Below are 18080 nucleotides of genomic sequence, written 5' to 3'. Positions count from 1 at the left end.
AGTATGTTAAAGCTGATCCACCTCATGTATGAATCTGTTATTCAATGCGTTTCTATGGGATAGTAGCAGTAAATTCAGTATGTTAAAGCTGATCCACCTCATGTATGAATCTGTTATTCAATGCGTTTCTATGGGATAGTAGCAGTAAATTCAGTATGTTAAAGCTGATCCACCTCATGTATGAATCTGTTATTCAATGCGTTTCTATGGGATAGTAGCAGTAAATTCAGTATGTTAAAGCTGATCCACCTCATGTATGAATCTGTTATTCAATGCGTTTCTATGGGATAGTAGCAGTAAATTCAGTATGTTAAAGCTGATCCACCTCATGTATGAATCTGTTATTCAATGCGTTTCTATGGGATAGTAGCAGTAAATTCGGTATGTTAAAGCTGATCCACCTCATGTATGAATCTGTTATTCAATGCGTTTCTATGGGATAGTAGCAGTAAATTCAGTATGTTAAAGCTGATCCACCTCATGTATGAATCTGTTATTCAATGCGTTTCTATGGGATAGTAGCAGTAAATTCAGTATGTTAAAGCTGATCCACCTCATGTATGAATCTGTTATTCAATGCGTTTCTATGGGATAGTAGCAGTAAATTCAGTATGTTAAAGCTGATCCACCTCATGTATGAATCTGTTATTCAATGCGTTTCTATGGGATAGTAGCAGTAAATTCAGTATGTTAAAGCTGATCCACCTCATGTATGAATCTGTTATTCAATGCGTTTCTATGGGATAGTAGCAGTAAATTCAGTATGTTAAAGCTGATCCACCTCATGTATGAATCTGTTATTCAATGCGTTTCTATGGGATAGTAGCAGTAAATTCAGTATGTTAAAGCTGATCCACCTCATGTATGAATCTGTTATTCAATGCGTTTCTATGGGATAGTAGCAGTAAATTCAGTATGTTAAAGCTGATCCACCTCATGTATGTTTCTATGGGATAGTAGCAGTAAATTCAGTATGTTAAAGCTGATCCACCTCATGTATGAATCTGTTATTCAATGCGTTTCTATGGGATAGTAGCAGTAAATTCAGTATGTTAAAGCTGATCCACCTCATGTATGAATCTGTTATTCAATGCGTTTCTATGGGATAGTAGCAGTAAATTCAGTATGTTAAAGCTGATCCACCTCATGTATGTTTCTATGGGATAGTAGCAGTAAATTCAGTATGTTAAAGCTGATCCACCTCATGTATGAATCTGTTATTCAATGCGTTTCTATGGGATAGTAGCAGTAAATTCATCAAAAAACATGTCCATATTTGTTTTATTTGTTTTATATACCTACAGGTAAAATTCACAATCAAACGGCTGAATTAACTTTGGTTGATGATCTTTAAACAATTCCATATGTTTAGTTGAGTAGTAATCTCGCGTTGCCATACTTCCAAAATCACATCGCTGTCCCGCCTCCCTTGACGGATAAGGTTTTATTGTTGAATGGTCCGCTGGCTCTGTGGCAAGATTTTGATTGGATGTTACATTTCAAGAACCCTCCCCCCACATGCCCATTGGTGCTACGTGTTCATTGTTTTCAGACCGGGAAGGACACATTTGGCAGAGAGTTGTTCCAATGTTTGCAACATTGCAGAAAATGGAAGAAAACCTGGAGAAAAACCATAATTCTGTTTTGTCAGTGTGCTCTATATAGGAAATCAACATCAACATATTTTTATGGGGTTTAAAAAATAAAAATAAATATATAATGATAATTATTCTGGGATTTCCCGGCCATCCTCACCATAAACTGTAAAAATAATCGTCACACACCGTTGCATGTACATCACTAATCTAGTGAATAAATTATCAAATTACGTCTTTACTATAAAACCTATAACAAAAATGGGGGGGCTCAGTGGTGGGGGGGGGGCTCAGACTCAGTCCAAATAACTAAGTCCGCCCCTGGTTGTGTGAGAGAAACCATTTTGTAACCCTAAGGTTTTGATGAAGTGTTTGGGCTGTGGCTAGATGCTATATAGCCTGGGTTGAACAGATGTAAAAATGTATTACCTTTCATGCTCAAGTTGAGTCAGTCAGAAGTTTAGCTAACCTTAACCTACTTCTCCTAACCTTACCCCAATTATCCTAACCTTAACCTACTTCTCCTAACCTTAACCTACTTCTCCTAACCTTAACCTACTTCTCCTAACCTTAACCTACTTCTCCTAACCTTAAACTACTTCTCCTAACCTTAAACTACTTCTCCTAACCTTAAACTACTTCTCCTAACCTTAACCTAATTCTCCTAACCTTAACCTACTTCTCCTAACCTTAACCTACTTATCCTAACCTTAAACTACTTATCCTAACCTTAACCTACTTCTCCTAACCTTAACCTACTTCTCCTAACCTTAAGCTACTTCTCCTAACCTTAACCTACTTCTTCTAACCTTAACCTACTTCTCCTAACCTTAACCCAATTCTCCTAACCTTAACCTACTTCTCCTAACCTTAACCTACTTCTCCTAACCTTAACCTACTTCTCCTAACCTTAACCTACTTCTCCTAACCTTAACCTACTTCTCCTAACCTTAACCCAATTCTCCTAACCTTAACCTACTTCTCCTAACCTTAACCCAATTCTCCTAACCAGCTATGAAAAGTAGATTCTGTCCGTAGCAGTTTACCATCTAGTCTGTTTGTTCCTGTATGTTTATTTGTTTGACAATATTCATAATGTGGTATTATTTTATTAAGTTATGCAATCATGTATTTAGTTTTCAGTTAGTTGTGTTTGGAGTTAAGTATTTACTATGTGTGTATCACTGTCAGACATGCAGTACCTTGATGGGTGAAGTAAACACCCATTATTAAGTACTGATACATGGCTCAGTAAGTTAGCCACTGGGCCCTATAGGCTATGCTAAAGAATGTGTAAGCAGGAAATACTGTTTCTACTTAGAAGAGAATTGGTTGGGTTCTTTGCCTGAGAGAATATTATAGATTGGCCCAGTCAATGGTCGGGGGGGGGGGGGGGGGGGCAGCACACTGCAGGATGCAATCTGTTTCCTGCTAAAACAGATGGACACACTGTACCCAAAGGCGGACATAGTGATTTGGAAGCCCCTAGGCAGAAGCCAGTCTGAGGGTTTTATAGTAAAGATATAATTATATTCTAGAAATGTTTTTGCCTTGTTATTAATGTGCTACGAACACAACCAGTCATGATGTTGTCATCTGATTGTCAAACAAATCACTTCAAAAAGTAGCTTACCTTCACACATTCATCCAGAATAATTCCAGCATTCGAACAGTGAACTGTGCACCCGCCAACTTTCCTACAATTCGAGGTGGCTGAAACAATCTCTCCAGAGAAAGCATCCGAGCGAAACAGCGCCCCTCTGTGTTACTATATATAGCCCATGTATCTGATGACGTCTGGCCAAAAAGAGTAATGACACGTCAGCATCAGGCTACACGTACATGTCCTCTGCCTCAACGATGATGATGATGACAGTAGAATCAGCAGTGCCTGTCTTTTTTTTTACTAAAGAAATGGATATTGTATCCCCCTACGGTCTAAGGGCACTGGGTTTCTACCAAGCTAGCCTTGTGGAGAACCAGGCTTCCCTCCTAAGGATAAGCCTGGGGAGGTTCATGGCAGAAAAACAGCTAAATGGGGAGGTGACTCTGTAAATCACCTCGCTACATGTCAAACCAATCAAATGCCTTGGCTGAGCTCCATTAGTGCTCACTAGATTAGTGTTGCAGGTGCAACAGAGCATGACAATTATTTTTTTACAGTCTGTGGTGAGGATGGCCGGGAAACCACTGATTTAAAACCCCATCAAAATGTCGACGTTGATTTTGGATATTGAGCACATTGACAACACAATTACATTTTTCCTCCAGTTTTTTTTTTTCATCTTCTGCAATGATGCAAACATTGGAACAATTCTCTCCAAGATACGTCCTTCCCGGTCTAAAATCAGTGACAAACAAAACATGTAGGTTTAGATCTTGAGGTAGTCACCTCATGGCCCTCGCTTCATACTTCATACCAAACCTACTGGCTCCTGGTCATCTACAAGACCCTGCTAGGTAAAGTCCCGCCTTATCTCTGCTTGCTGGTTACCATAGCTGCACCCACCCGTAGTACGCGTTCAAGCAGGTATATCTCACTGGTCATCCCCAAAGCCAATTCCTCCTTTGGCCGCATCTCCTTCCAGTTCTCTGCTGCCAATGATTGGAACGAACTATAAACATCTCTGAAACTGGAAACACTTGTCTCTCTCACTAGCTTTAAGCACCAGCTGTCAGAGCAGCTCACAGATCACTGCACCTGTACAAAGCCCATCTATAAATAGGCCAAACAACTACCTCTTCCCCTCCAGTATTTATTTATTACCATTAGGCCATCAGATTTGCCACCAATGCTCCTTATAGGACACATCACTGCAGAGGAGTATAGAGTGGTCATCTCTGTATATCTGTCACAAGACCCACTGGTTGATGCTTATTTATAAAACCCTCTTAGGCCTCACTCCCCCCTATCTGAGATATCTACTGCAGCCCTCATCCTCCACATACAACACCTGTTCTGCCAGTCACATTCTGTTAAAGGTCCCCAAAGCACACACATCCCTGGGTCCCTCCTCTTTTCAGTTCGCTACAGCCAGCGACTGGAACGAGCTGCAACAAACACTCCAACTGGACAGTTTTATCTCTATATTCAGACTCAACCATGGACACTCTTACTGACAGTTGTGGCTGCTTTGTGTGATGTATTGTTGTCTCTACCTTCTTGCCCTTTGTGTTGTTGTCTGTGACCAATAATGTTTGTTCCATGTTTTGTGCTGCTACCATGCTGTGTTCGTCATGTGTTGCTGCCTTGCTATGTTGTTGTCTTAGGTCTCTCTTTATGTAGTGTTGTGTTTTTTTGTCCTATATCTATATATTTTATTTTTAATCCCAGGCCCCGCAGGAGGCATTTTGGTAGGCCGTCATTGTAAATAAGAATGTGTTCTTACCTGACTTGCCTAGTTAATTTGTATTTATTTAAGTAGCACCAACGAGTGTGGGGGAGGGTTCTTGAAATGTAATATCCAAATCTGTTACGGTTTTCTAAGTGTGGTGAAGGAGAGTCGGACCAAACTGCAGCGTGGCGATTGCGATCCATGTTTATTTAAACAAACGTAAACACGACTAAACACGACTAAACACGAACACTACAAAACAATAAACGAAACAAAAACCGAAAACAGCCTATACTTGTGTCAACTAACATCAAACAAGGACATCAAGACACTCAGGACAAATAGGACAATCACCCACGACAAACTCAAAGAATATGGCTGCCTAAATATGGTTCCCAATCAGAGACAACGATAAACACCTGCCTCTAATTGAGAACCACTCCAGACAGCCATAGACTTTGCTAGATAACCCACTACGCTACAATCCTAACACCAAAACCCCAAGACAAAACACACCCCAATACAAAAACCCCATGCCACACTGGCCTGACCTGGCCTGACCAAATACATAAAGATAAACACAAAATACTTTGACCAGGGCGTGACAAAATCGTGCTGCTGGGAGCCCGCCTCCAAGAGAGGCGTGACAGCAACGTGATTTTAGATGTATGGCAACTTGTGACTATTAAGTTTACATATGGAATTGTTTAAAAATGGAAACTAAGGATAACAACAAGGATAATTTAACTGTTTGATTTGGAATTGTAGGACCTCTGTAGGTATTATTATTTAATCCAAAAATGTTTGCTGAATGTGTCATGAGTTATCTCTGTTTTCTTTATTATTTTGGACAACTGTCCTCCTTTAAAACAACTGGTTACAATATTATGACTTGTGTTTTTTTCCCCTCTGTGGCCCTAATATTCTATCATTTTATATATAGCCTTATAGTCTATGGGAAACTGTAAATTATCTAATGATAGCAACATCATCTAAAAATCATTTTTTATCCAAAATCATTGAAATTAATGATCACAAACGTTTAAATAATAACAGTGGGTCTAGTTATATGTGATAATGTATAGTGAGCAGTGAAATAACTATTGGTTTCCATTTGTGGTGACTGCTGACTGACATTAGGGATGAGATTAAATAGATCCTGGAATTTAGCCTGGTCTGGAGCAGGCTAGCTCCACAGAATATATCTCCATGGTAATTTATACCATAACATATCCTCCTGCCCCCTATCCATCTTTAGTGCAACCGGATTACGGATCAATTGAGCCAGGATCACCAAGATATCCTGGCTTAATCCCTTATCCTAGTTTTGTGCAACAGGCCCCAGGGTGTGACGAGGGTGGGTATGCTTGTTTTGTATTGCCTAGGGTTTTATGTAAGTCTAGGTATATGTATGTCTATGGTGGCCTGAATTGGTTCCCAATCAGAGGCAGCTGTTTAATGTTGTCTCTGATTGGGGACCATATTTAGATGGACATTTAGGTAGCCATTTTCCCTTGGGTATTTGGTGGGTTCTTGTCTGTGTAGTTGCCTGTTAGCACGCATGTGTATAGCGTCACGTTTCAGTCGGTTATTTTGTTAGTTTGTTTCAGTGTTCATTAATTTAATAAATTAAGAATGTACGCTTACAACGCTGCGCCTTTGTCTCCTCCTTACAACGGAAGTGACTGAATGAATGAGTCCTTACTGCTATTAGCCCATAGAAACACATTGATTAACAGATTCATACATAGATGTTATTTTTTATCCTGAAAAACTCCACAGTCCTTAACAATTACAAGCATACCCATAACATGATACAGCCACCACTATGCTTGAAAATAGAGAGTGGTACTCAGTAATTTACCCATCTACCAATAGGTGCCCTTCTTTGCGAGGCACTGGAAAACCTCCTTGGTCTTTGTTGAATCTGTGTTTGAAATTCACTGCTCGACTGAATGACCTTACAGATAATTGTATGTGAGGGGTACAGAGATGAGGTAGTCATTAAAACAATTTGAAAACACCATTATTTTATTTTGTTCTACTGTATTTTTGACTGTATGTTTTGTTTATTCCATGTGTAACTCTGTGTTGTTGTATGTGTCGAATTGCTACGCTTTATCTTGGCCAGGTCGCAATTGCAAATGAGAACTTGTTCTCAACTAGCCTAACTGGTTAAATAAAGGTGTTCTCAACTAGCCTACCTGGTTAAATAAAGGTGTTCTCAACTAGCCTACCTGGTTAAATAAAGGTGTTCTCAACTAGCCTCCCTGGTTAAATAAAGGTGTTCTCAACTAGCCTCCCTGGTTAAATAAAGGTGTTCTCAACTAGCCTCCCTGGTTAAATAAAGGTGAAATAAAAATAAAATAAATTTAGAGTCCATGCAACTTATTATGCGACTTGTTTAAGCAGAAAAGTGTACTCCTGAACATATGTGACTTGTTAATTTAAGCCATTCTTTACTCCTGAACATATGTGACTTGTTAATTTAAGCCATTCTTTACTCCTGAACATATGTGACTTGTTAATTTAAGCCATTCTTTACTCCTGAACATATGTGACTTGTTAATTTAAGCCATTCTTTACTCCTGAACATATGTGACTTGTTAATTTAAGCCATTCTTTACTCCTGAACATATGTGACTTGTTAATTTAAGCCATTCTTTACTCCTGAACATATGTGACTTGTTAATTTAAGCCATTCTTTACTCCTGAACATATGTGACTTGTTAATTTAAGCCATTCTTTACTCCTGAACATATGTGACTTGTTAATTTAAGCCATTCTTTACTCCTGAACATATGTGACTTGTTAATTTAAGCCATTCTTTACTCCTGAACATATGTGACTTGTTAATTTAAGCCATTCTTTACTCCTGAACATATGTGACTTGTTAATTTAAGCCATTCTTTACTCCTGAACATATGTGACTTGTTAATTTAAGCCATTCTTTACTCCTGAACATATGTGACTTGTTAATTTAAGCCATTCTTTACTCCTGAACATATGTGACTTGTTAATTTAAGCCATTCTTTACTCCTGAACATATGTGACTTGTTAATTTAAGCCATTCTTTACTCCTGAACATATGTGACTTGTTAATTTAAGCAATTCTTTACTCCTGAACATATTTAGGCATGCCATAACAAAGGGGTTGAATACCTTTTGATTCAAGACATTAAAGATTTTCATTTTTAATAAGTTTTGTAAAAATTTCAAAAAACACAATTCCACATTGACATGATGGGATTGTGTGTGTAGGCCAGCGACCAAAAATATCTAACACAACATAATATGGAAATTGTCAAGGGGTTTGAATACTTTCTGGAGGCTCTGTATGTTTTGAGGTGTAATTACCAGTACAGCTTTTTTACACTTATATCGATTTTTCATCCCGGTGCCGGGTTTCCTTCAGATGAGTCTCGTTTAGCAAAACAGAGAACACAATCGTGTTGGTGAGAATCCACCATCCATGGGGTTATATTCATTTTTGTAGGCCAAATCGTTCGTAGGATACAGATGTTTTCTTAAGACAGATTTTAGAGATGCCTCCTGGTCTGAGAAATAATTTATGTTTTTATATATATATATATATCATTAGTTATATGCAGGTCCCTGATGTGAGGTCTGAGGTCATTTTCTCATCTGCCTGAAGGTAAGTCCGCCAGTGCACACAGCACAGACCTCTCGCCTAGACGAGACTAAGTCCACATTCCAAACACTTAAAAAGACACACCCTATCCCCTCAGCCCTCAAATTAAGTGGACACTTCTGATGACGTATCATGATGTCTGACGAGTGTACACTTGCAGGGCAAAGGAGGAAGGAATGATTTGTAAATGGACTGCACTTGGCCGGAAATTCATCACTCGTTCATCCCGCAATGATTGTGTTTTCAGTGCTTTCTATGCGTTAGTCAATTATGATTGCAAGTCATCTTAAATTAACTATATCATTATTAATATACGCCTACTGTATGATAACTAGAAAATTAATTAGCTAACTAACATTAGCCTGCCTAGCTACTTCTGAAGAAGGAAAATTTTCAATTTCTACAATTTCCAAAAGTTAACCAAACACTCACATAATTTATTTTATGAGACGTGTTTGTGCATTAGTAGTAATAGTAGTATTTACATTTGTTTTTACTTAAACTTCTATTTTGGCTCCATATTGACGTTGAGTTAAGTTTTTGTCGGACAATCATCGTGAATTGAATTATGTGGCGTTTCAGGCCCCGAAGTTAACCTAATTTTTTACTAGCAAACTCCGTTAAAAACCAGGGCTGAGGGGCTTACGTCCCTTACTTGGCTAATCATGTGGACCGATGACAAATATGGACGCAGGGATTCCCATATGGGCATAGGGTTTAGGACCGAGGGCTGTCTACTTTGATTTGAAACTCAGGCTAAGAAGAAGCAGAGACGTTGAGGGTAGATATACTTTCTACAGGTTCCCCATTAATAAATTTCCCACAAGAAACACTGACCAAAATGTTGATTCCTACCTTGTCACACTTTGCGGTGTCGCCACGGCCTCATCAATAGGCACACACTGTCACACAACCTACATAAATAGATCTTAAATAAACATGTAAATATTGATTTGGATATGTGTTTCTAAATGCCTCAGGAGGTAAAGGGAAGTGCACCAATGCGTTTCCAAATTTCACAGACAAACTTCTCAATCAAATGTGTAGAATAAAAAAACATTGCAGTAGATTACCATACTAGTATTGTCTGGACAAGACAAAACCACAATAGAATGCCATGGTGGTAAATTAATGCCCTCTTCTACAGCAGTAACCCACTATCAGACTTCTAGTTGGACAACCTGCCAATTATAGTGATTGATACATTAATCATTTATTAATTTATTTCAGAGAAATAATGCTGCTGATATAAAATACTAGGCTTATATATGCTGGTGATACACTTAGCCTTACCTTACCGTGGTGGGAAAAGTACCCAATTGTCATACCTAAGTAAAAATAAAGATCTCTTATTAGAAAATGACTCAAGTAAAAGTGAAAGTCACCCAGTAAAATACCACTTGAGTAAAAGTATGTTAATTACTTGGTTTTAAATAAACGTAAGTATTAAAAGTAAATGTAATTACTCAAATATACTTACGTATCAAAATAGAATTATAAATAATTTCAATTCTTATATTAAGCAAACCAGATGGCACGATTTATTTTATTTATGGATAGTCAGGGGCACACTCCAACACAGACAAACTAAGCATTTGTGTTTGGCAAGTCCGCCAGATCAGAGGTAGTAGGGATGACCAGGGATGTTCTCTTAATAAGTGCATGAATTAGACCATTTTTCTGTCCCGATAAGCATTAAACATGTAATGAGTACTTTTGAGTGTCAGGGAAATGTATGGAGTAAAAAGTACTGTAATGAAACAGGCAGTGAGCAGGCCTCGAACCCTCGACCTTCTAGCCCGATGTCCAGCGTGCTAAAAGCATGCAGTACATTATTATAACATTATAAGTTACAGTACATCATTTTCTTTAGGAATGTAGTGCAGTAAAACATAAATAAATAGTAAATACAGATACTTAAAATGTATTTACTTAATTGTACTTCATACCACTTTCTACATGAGAGCACATATGGAAATAGAAAATGTGTATGATGGAAAAATAAACATTTCATATCAATGGGATTGTTGCGGCGGCACCGGTTTGATTGACACTGACATCGTCCAATAACAATACGATGTTTCCCCTGTGACAACCAATAGGAGTGGTGCATCGTGAACATCTCCAAATAGCTGGCGTCGTGCTGGAAACCAGGAGGCTAGCTAGCTCTTTCCAAAAAGGCATATGATAAACAGCCAGCTAGCTAGCTAGGTTTTGGTCCTATCTAGTCACCATCCATCTACACCGGCGTTTCAAATCCCCTTTTTCAGTATAATATGGTGATTTCATCAAGCAAAAACGGACAGGTACGGCCTATCAGCTAAATTCACAGGTAAGAAGACCAGCGGGGTCTGTGATGTTCATTATGCGTTTTAATTAGCTTCGCCAACTAGCCTGTTTTCGGCTAACACTAGCTAGCTAGGTTGGCTACACTTCTCTGACCTAAAATCTGGAATAGGGGTGGGGGGCACGGCTTGACAATAAAATACAGTCCTATTTTTTAACGTTGTAGCTAAATGTTTGATAAATAGTATATTGACTAGTTTCACATCAACGCTTACTTCACAAGGCAACTCACTGGCTAACGTTAGATGACTCAATGTTAGTGTTCGCCACCTGGCTAGCAGGCTAGCCAGAGTGACAGCTAACTTGGCTGGCTTTGATTGTTCTGTCTCACGGATTCAGTTTTATGCGATACCCTTCAATTAGAAGACATCTAAATTATTATTATTATTATTGGTCAGAAACCCGGTCATAATTGGGGCTGTTGTCTTACATTTTGTCAAGGCATTTTAAACTTGGAATGCTTATTAGTTAACTTAGTTAACCAGCCAATTTACTGCATAACTAGTTGGCTAACTAGCCAGGCTACCTTTTTTGTTGTTGTAAGATTTCCATAGCCATTTGCCACTCAGTAACGGTTCACGGGTTCCCCTACCAAGAGCTAACTGACTGATCTTTAGTGCCCCTTCCAAGAGCTAACTGACTGATCTTTAGCACCCCTATCAAAGAGCTAGCTGACTGATCTTTAGCACCCCTATCAAAGAGCTAGCTGACTGATCTTTAGTGCCCCTTTCAAGAGCTAGCTGACTGATCTTTAGCACCCCTATCAAAGAGCTAGCACCCCTAGCTGACTGATCTTTCACTCACGACTGTGGAAAACCATTGATTGTCATCTGGACCTTGCAATATTTTCCTAATGACATAGCTAGTTAACCCAACCAAGCTGGGTTAGCCTTAGTCTGGCACGTTACCTGTGTTTTAGCTGTTTAAACTCTAGCCAACCATGTTATCAAACGTATCTTTTTGACAGAACGGGTTGGATCAAAGACATGTTTTTCTTTTTTTTAAATGCAGAAGTCCTCATTAAAATAGTTCCTCTTTATCAAAACAACTGACAGAATGAGATGCAGTCTGTTAATTAACATGACTGCCCATCACGGCCATACATGGGTTATGTAGCATGTTTGTCTTGTCAGAGGGAACTCCTGGACTAGAACATAATGTATTACATGCTCATAGTGAATATGCAGGGTGCCAATGCAAAGCAACTATTGTCCTTGCCACCGCAAGACAAATCGGAGCATCTGCGCATGCAATTGAACGTAACTAGCCGAAACCGCTGTCATTTGAGGGGGCTTGATTGATTTCGCCCAGGCCCCTGTATATGCGGGTTTTGTTTCGGTTGAAAGTTGATTGCATTCGATTTGGAAGTGGGCTGCCTTCCGGGTCGTGAGTTAAGTTCCCCGTTCAAAGCCCACGGCGAAGTCTGCTCAAAACAAAAGTTTTGTAATTAATCACGTGTAGTAATTCGTAGCATTCGGTGTTCTCTCATGCAAAAAGGAATTGCTTTTGAATAAAAAATTCAAACCATTTTTATATGATCGAAAACAGATGATGTATATGTCTGGACGATGCACCATGCTACCTTGTTGACAACATGACCAAACGGCACACATCAGTGTTCTATTTGAGAAGGGCTCGTCTCCTCCGCTTTCACCCTTTTCAAGTGACGGGCCTATGCCCGGCGCCCCACGGCTCACCATAATCGAATCCGTCCAGTCATGCCACAGCACTGTGAACCGCGGCATATTGAAGCATATGATTGGTCTAGTTATGGAAAGGGCCAAGGAGATTTGATGCGCGTTTTAAAGAAACGCCCCTCAAGATTAGAGTGGAGCTGAATGGAGAGGGAACGTTCTCTGCTGAATTTATACTGTAACTGTAAAGACTAGACAATATTGTCTACAAAATTAGGTTGCTGTAACACTCGTTCCTATTGCAGAATGCAGCATTTTGACAGCATACTGTTAATTAAATTAACACATGTATTAGTCCCCTTGTTTGGTGGTTTGTCATTAGGCTTTGACAAAGAAAAGGGGGCAGGCGGACCTGTAGTATGTTTTAGCAGGGAAGTTTTGGTAAGGTGGCCCGATTTTTTTTAATTTATTTTTTCTATATACTTATTTATTTATTTATTTTTTTTAAATTTTTTTTTTAACTATGAAAATAATTTGGTCAAACATTGGGGATCCAGAAGTGGCAATTTTGACATTTTAGTATTGTGGAGATGGTAGGGGGACTCACAACTCACAAATATATCATTTTTTAATCTGTAAAATAAATTGGTGGCAGATACCTTCAACTAATAGGCCTGAGTAATGATATTCATTTGATTTTTCTTTAAAGTTGGGTGATTTTGAGAAATGAATTGTTATAAACAAGAACATTTTTCAGCACTTGGGAAACAGATGAGGGGAGGCCAACCCTCCTGGAGAGCCTGCAGGACTTTCTTCCAGCCATGTTTTAAAGAGTTCACCCAAAATGCTAAATGTTTGTGACCTTACCTTGAAAGCAATCTATGATTTTGTTCCTCACAACCATCAACCATTAATATAAGCTTTTCCTGTGCAGCGCCTTGGTGTAGTGGTAACATTTCATAGCACGTGTCTCAGAGAACTTTCCACCTGAGAACCGGGATCCATCCCTGCTTCCGACCTTCCCACTGTTTCCCCCCATTTGCCTATCTCCCCATATAATGTCATTACTGTCTGAATAAGGTGTCAGACTACCTAAATAAACAAACAAAAAGTATTCGCGTACTTAAAATATAATCTGCCAGCAATCTCAACAGTCATTATCATCTGCTCTTCATAGCTGACCTGGGAAACCAGCTCTGCTCTTCATAGCTAACCTGGGAAACCAGCTCTGCTCTTCATAGCTGACTAACCTGGGAAACCAGCTCTGCTCTTCATAGCTGACTAACCTGGGAAACCAGCTCTGCTCTTCATAGCTGACTAACCTGGGAAACCAGCTCTGCTCTTCATAGCTGACTAACCTGGGAAACCAGCTCTGCTCTTCATAGCTGACTAACCTGGGAAACCAGCTCTGCTCTTCATAGCTGACTAACCTGGGAAACCAGCTCTGCTCTTCATAGCTGACTAACCTGGGAAACCAGCTCTGCTCTTCATAGCTGACTAACCTGGGAAACCAGCTCTGCTCTTCATAGCTGACTAACCTGGGAAACCAGCTCTGCTCTTCATAGCTGACTAACCTGGGAAACCAGCTCTGCTCTTCATAGCTGACTAACCTGGGAAACCAGCTCTGCTCTTCATAGCTGACTAACCTGGGAAACCAGCTCTGCTCTTCATAGCTGACTAACCTGGGAAACCAGCTCTGCTCTTCATAGCTGACTAACCTGGGAAACCAGCTCTGCTCTTCATAGCTGACTAACCTGGGAAACCAGCTCTGCTCTTCATAGCTGACTAACCTGGGAAACCAACTCTGCTCTTCATAGCTGACTAACCTGGGAAACCAGCTCTGCTCTTCATAGCTGACCTGGGAAACCAGCTCTGCTCTTCATAGCTGACCTGGGAAACCAGCTCTGCTCTTCATAGCTGACTAACCTGGGAAACCAGCTCTGCTCTTCATAGCTGACTAACCTGGGAAACCAGCTCTGCTCTTCATAGCTGACTAACCTGGGAAACCAGCTCTGCTGACTAACCTGGGAAACCAGCTCTGCTGACTAACCTGGGAAACCAGCTCTGCTGACTAACCTGGGAAACCAGCTCTGCTGACTAACCTGAGGAACCAGTTCTGCTCTTCATAGCTGACTAACCTGGGAAACCAGTTCTGCTCTTCATAGCTGACTAACCTGGGAAACCAGCTCTGCTCTTCATAGCTGACTAACCTGGGAAACCAGCTCTGCTCTTCATAGCGGACTAACCTGGGAAACCAGCTCTGCTCTTCATAGCGGACTAACCTGGGAAACCAGCTCTGCTCTTCATAGCGGACTAACCTGGGAAACCAGCTCTGCTCTTCATAGCTGACTAACCTGGGAAACCAGCTCTGCTGACTAACCTGAGGAACCAGTTCTGCTCTTCATAGCTGACTAACCTGGGAAACCAGCTCTGTTCTTCATAGCTGACTAACCTGGGAAACCAGCTCTGCTGACTAACCTGAGGAACCAGTTCTGCTCTTCATAGCTGACTAACCTGGGAAACCAGCTCTGCTCTTCATAGCTGACTAACCTGGGAAACCAGTTCTGCTCTTCATAGCTGACTAACCTGGGAAACCAGCTCTGCTCTTCATAGCTGACTAACCTGGGAAACCAGCTCTGCTCTTCATAGCTGACTAACCTGGGAAACCAGCTCTGCTCTTCATAGCTGACTAACCTGGGAAACCAGCTCTGCTCTTCATAGCTGACTAACCTGGGAAACCAGCTCTGCTCTTCATAGCTGACTAACCTGGGAAACCAGCTCTGATCTTCATAGCTGACTAACCTGGGAAACCAGCTCTGCTGACTAACCTGAGGAACCAGTTCTGCTCTTCATAGCTGACTAACCTGGGAAACCAGTTCTGCTCTTCATAGCGGACTAACCTGGGAAACCAGCTCTGCTCTTCATAGCGGACTAACCTGGGAAACCAGCTCTGCTCTTCATAGCTGACTAACCTGGGAAACCAGCTCTGCTCTTCATAGCTGACTAACCTGGGAAACCAGCTCTGCTCTTCATAGCTGACTAACCTGGGAAACCAGCTCTCATCTTCATAGCTGACTAACCTGGGAAACCAGCTCTGCTGACTAACCTGAGGAACCAGTTCTGCTCTTCATAGCTGACTAACCTGGGAAACCAGCTCTGCTCTTCATAGCTGACTAACCTGGGAAACCAGCTCTGCTCTTCATAGCTGACTAACCTGGGAAACCAGCTCTGCTCTTCATAGCTGACTAACCTGGGAAACCAGCTCTGATCTTCATAGCTGACTAACCTGGGAAACCAGCTCTGATCTTCATAGCTGACTAACCTGGGAAACCAGCTCTGCTGACTAACCTGAGGAACCAGTTCTGCTCTTCATAGCTGACTAACCTGGGAAACCAGTTCTGCTCTTCATAGCGGACTAACCTGGGAAACCAGCTCTGCTCTTCATAGCGGACTAACCTGGGAAACCAGCTCTGCTCTTCATAGCGGACTAACCTGGGAAACCAGCTCTGCTCTTCATAGCTGACTAACCTGGGAAACCAGCTCTGCTCTTCATAGCTGACTAACCTGGGAAACCAGCTCTGCTCTTCATAGCTGACTAACCTGGGAAACCAGCTCTGCTCTTCATAGCTGACTAACCTGGGAAACCAGCTCTGCTCTTCATAGCTGACTAACCTGGGAAACCAGCTCTGCTCTTCATAGCTGACTAACCTGGGAAACCAGCTCTGCTCTTCATAGCTAACCTGGGAAACCAGCTCTGCTGACTAACCTGAGGAACCAGTTCTGCTCTTCATAGTTGACTAACCTGGTAAACCAGCTCTGCTCTTCATAGCAGACTAACCTGGGAAACCAGCTCTGCTCTTCATAGCTGACTAACCTGGGAAACCAGCTCTGCTCTTCATAGCTGACTAACCTGGGAAACCAGCTCTGCTCTTCATAGCTGACTAACCTGGGAAACCAGCTCTGCTCTTCATAGCTGACTAACCTGGGAAACCAGGTTAGTCAGAGCTGGTTTCAGTAGCTATAGTTAGCTAGCTAACACCTGTCTCAGTAGCTGCAGTTAGCTGGCTAACACCTGTTTCAGTAGCTGCAGTTAGCCGGCTAACACTTGTTTCAGTAGCGCTGCAGTTAGCTATAAATTTATAAGACCGTTCTTATTTGATTAATGGTGGTCGGACCCATCTATGTGAAGCTAGCCACAATAAAGGATTAGCCACAATAGTGGACTTCGCAGTTAGCCTTCAAAATAAATGTATTTTATTGACAGTGATGCTAATTAATACATAGTAGAATTATGCCTTAATTGAATAGATCAGGCTAAACGAGGTTGGAATGTTATTTAAAATCAACAAAAGACAATACTTGTTTATTTGACAAATCTGAAATCGCACTGGATGTATTAGACTTTAGAATTGCATTTGGGGCATCCTTATTTCACTGTACAGCCTTACCTATGGGTTGTGGATCAATGACATGGGGCATCAGTCTACTCAACCCAATGTCTCCAGTCTGCTCTACTGGCAACCCAATGCCTGCTCTACTGGCAACCTAATGTCTGCTCTACTGGCAACCCAATGTCTCCAGTCTGTTCTACTCAGCATGATCTTCTCTTGATTTCAATATTTCCTTTTCTATCTTCACTGGAAAACATATATGTGAGTGTGTGGGGCAGGGGGCCTGTTGCAGCTGTACTTTCCCTCTTTCAGTCTGAAATTAAGGTTCCGTGGATGGGAAGAGGGAGACTGTATCCCAGTGTGCTGGGGGAGGGGGGGGGGGGGAGCTATAGCTCGCTAGGGGGAGGGAGTTGAGTAGGCTATTTATAAAGGGCCGTTTCCTTTAAGGCTAAAAGTCACCCCCAGTCCATTGAGTGAGAAATTTACTGGACTGGCAATAACTGGCCACTGGGAGCCTCTAGCCCTGTGGAGAAGTCCTTTCCCCCTCCCGCTATGTGTCGCTCTCTCCAAGGCCTCAGCCCCTTCCCCAGGCCCTTGCCTGCTCCCTGAGGTCTACAGTGTGCAGCAACAGTTAGCGGGAGGGGGAAGTGGAGCAGGGGTCCCCTTGCTATGTGTCGCTCTCTCCCAGGCCCCAGCCCCTTCCCCAGGCCCTTGCCTGCTCCCTGTGGCCTACAGTGTGCAGCAACAGTTAGCAAGGGGACCCCTGCTCCACTTCCCAGCCCTCTTTCCACAGCCATGTGGTGGAGTGCAGGTCTTGACATTGCAGTGATGTGGCTTTATTTACTTAATGTGTGTCTCATTCACAAGCCCTGCATCCTGCCTCGTGCTGCGCTGCTCTGCCTAGAGGGCTAGGCCAGCAAGCATTACCCACATTGTACAGACTAGTTTTGAACTGAAACAGTATCAAAAACAGACCCTACAAAGTGGTGACTAGACTAATAGGTGGCAGGTCAAATCAAATTTATTTGTCACATACACATGGTTAGCAGATGTTAATGCGAGTGTAGCTTGCTTGTGCTTCTAGTTCCGACAATGCAGTAATATCCAACAAGTAATCTAACTAATAA

At 41.4% G+C, this 18080-nt stretch overlaps 1 protein-coding gene across 2 annotated transcripts in view; it reads left to right on the top strand.

Moving 5' to 3' along the window:
- The first annotated feature begins 10705 nt into the window (after positions 1 to 10705).
- LOC109884889 (cytoplasmic protein NCK1) overlaps positions 10706 to 18080 on the top strand; it is a 75219-nt gene continuing 67844 nt past the window's right edge. The window contains exon 1 of one of the 2 annotated variants that reach the window (XM_031836473.1): positions 10706 to 10914. The gene's annotated coding sequence lies outside the window, so the exon portion shown is untranslated. The remainder of the gene's footprint in view (positions 10915 to 18080) is intronic. The other variant, XM_031836472.1, reaches the window with a different exon arrangement.

This window comes from Oncorhynchus kisutch, linkage group LG11, assembly GCF_002021735.2.
Source record: "Oncorhynchus kisutch isolate 150728-3 linkage group LG11, Okis_V2, whole genome shotgun sequence".
Lineage (NCBI taxonomy): Eukaryota > Metazoa > Chordata > Actinopteri > Salmoniformes > Salmonidae > Oncorhynchus > Oncorhynchus kisutch.
Note: the sequence above shows the minus strand (reverse complement) of the source record. Positions and strands in the feature narration are given on the sequence as shown.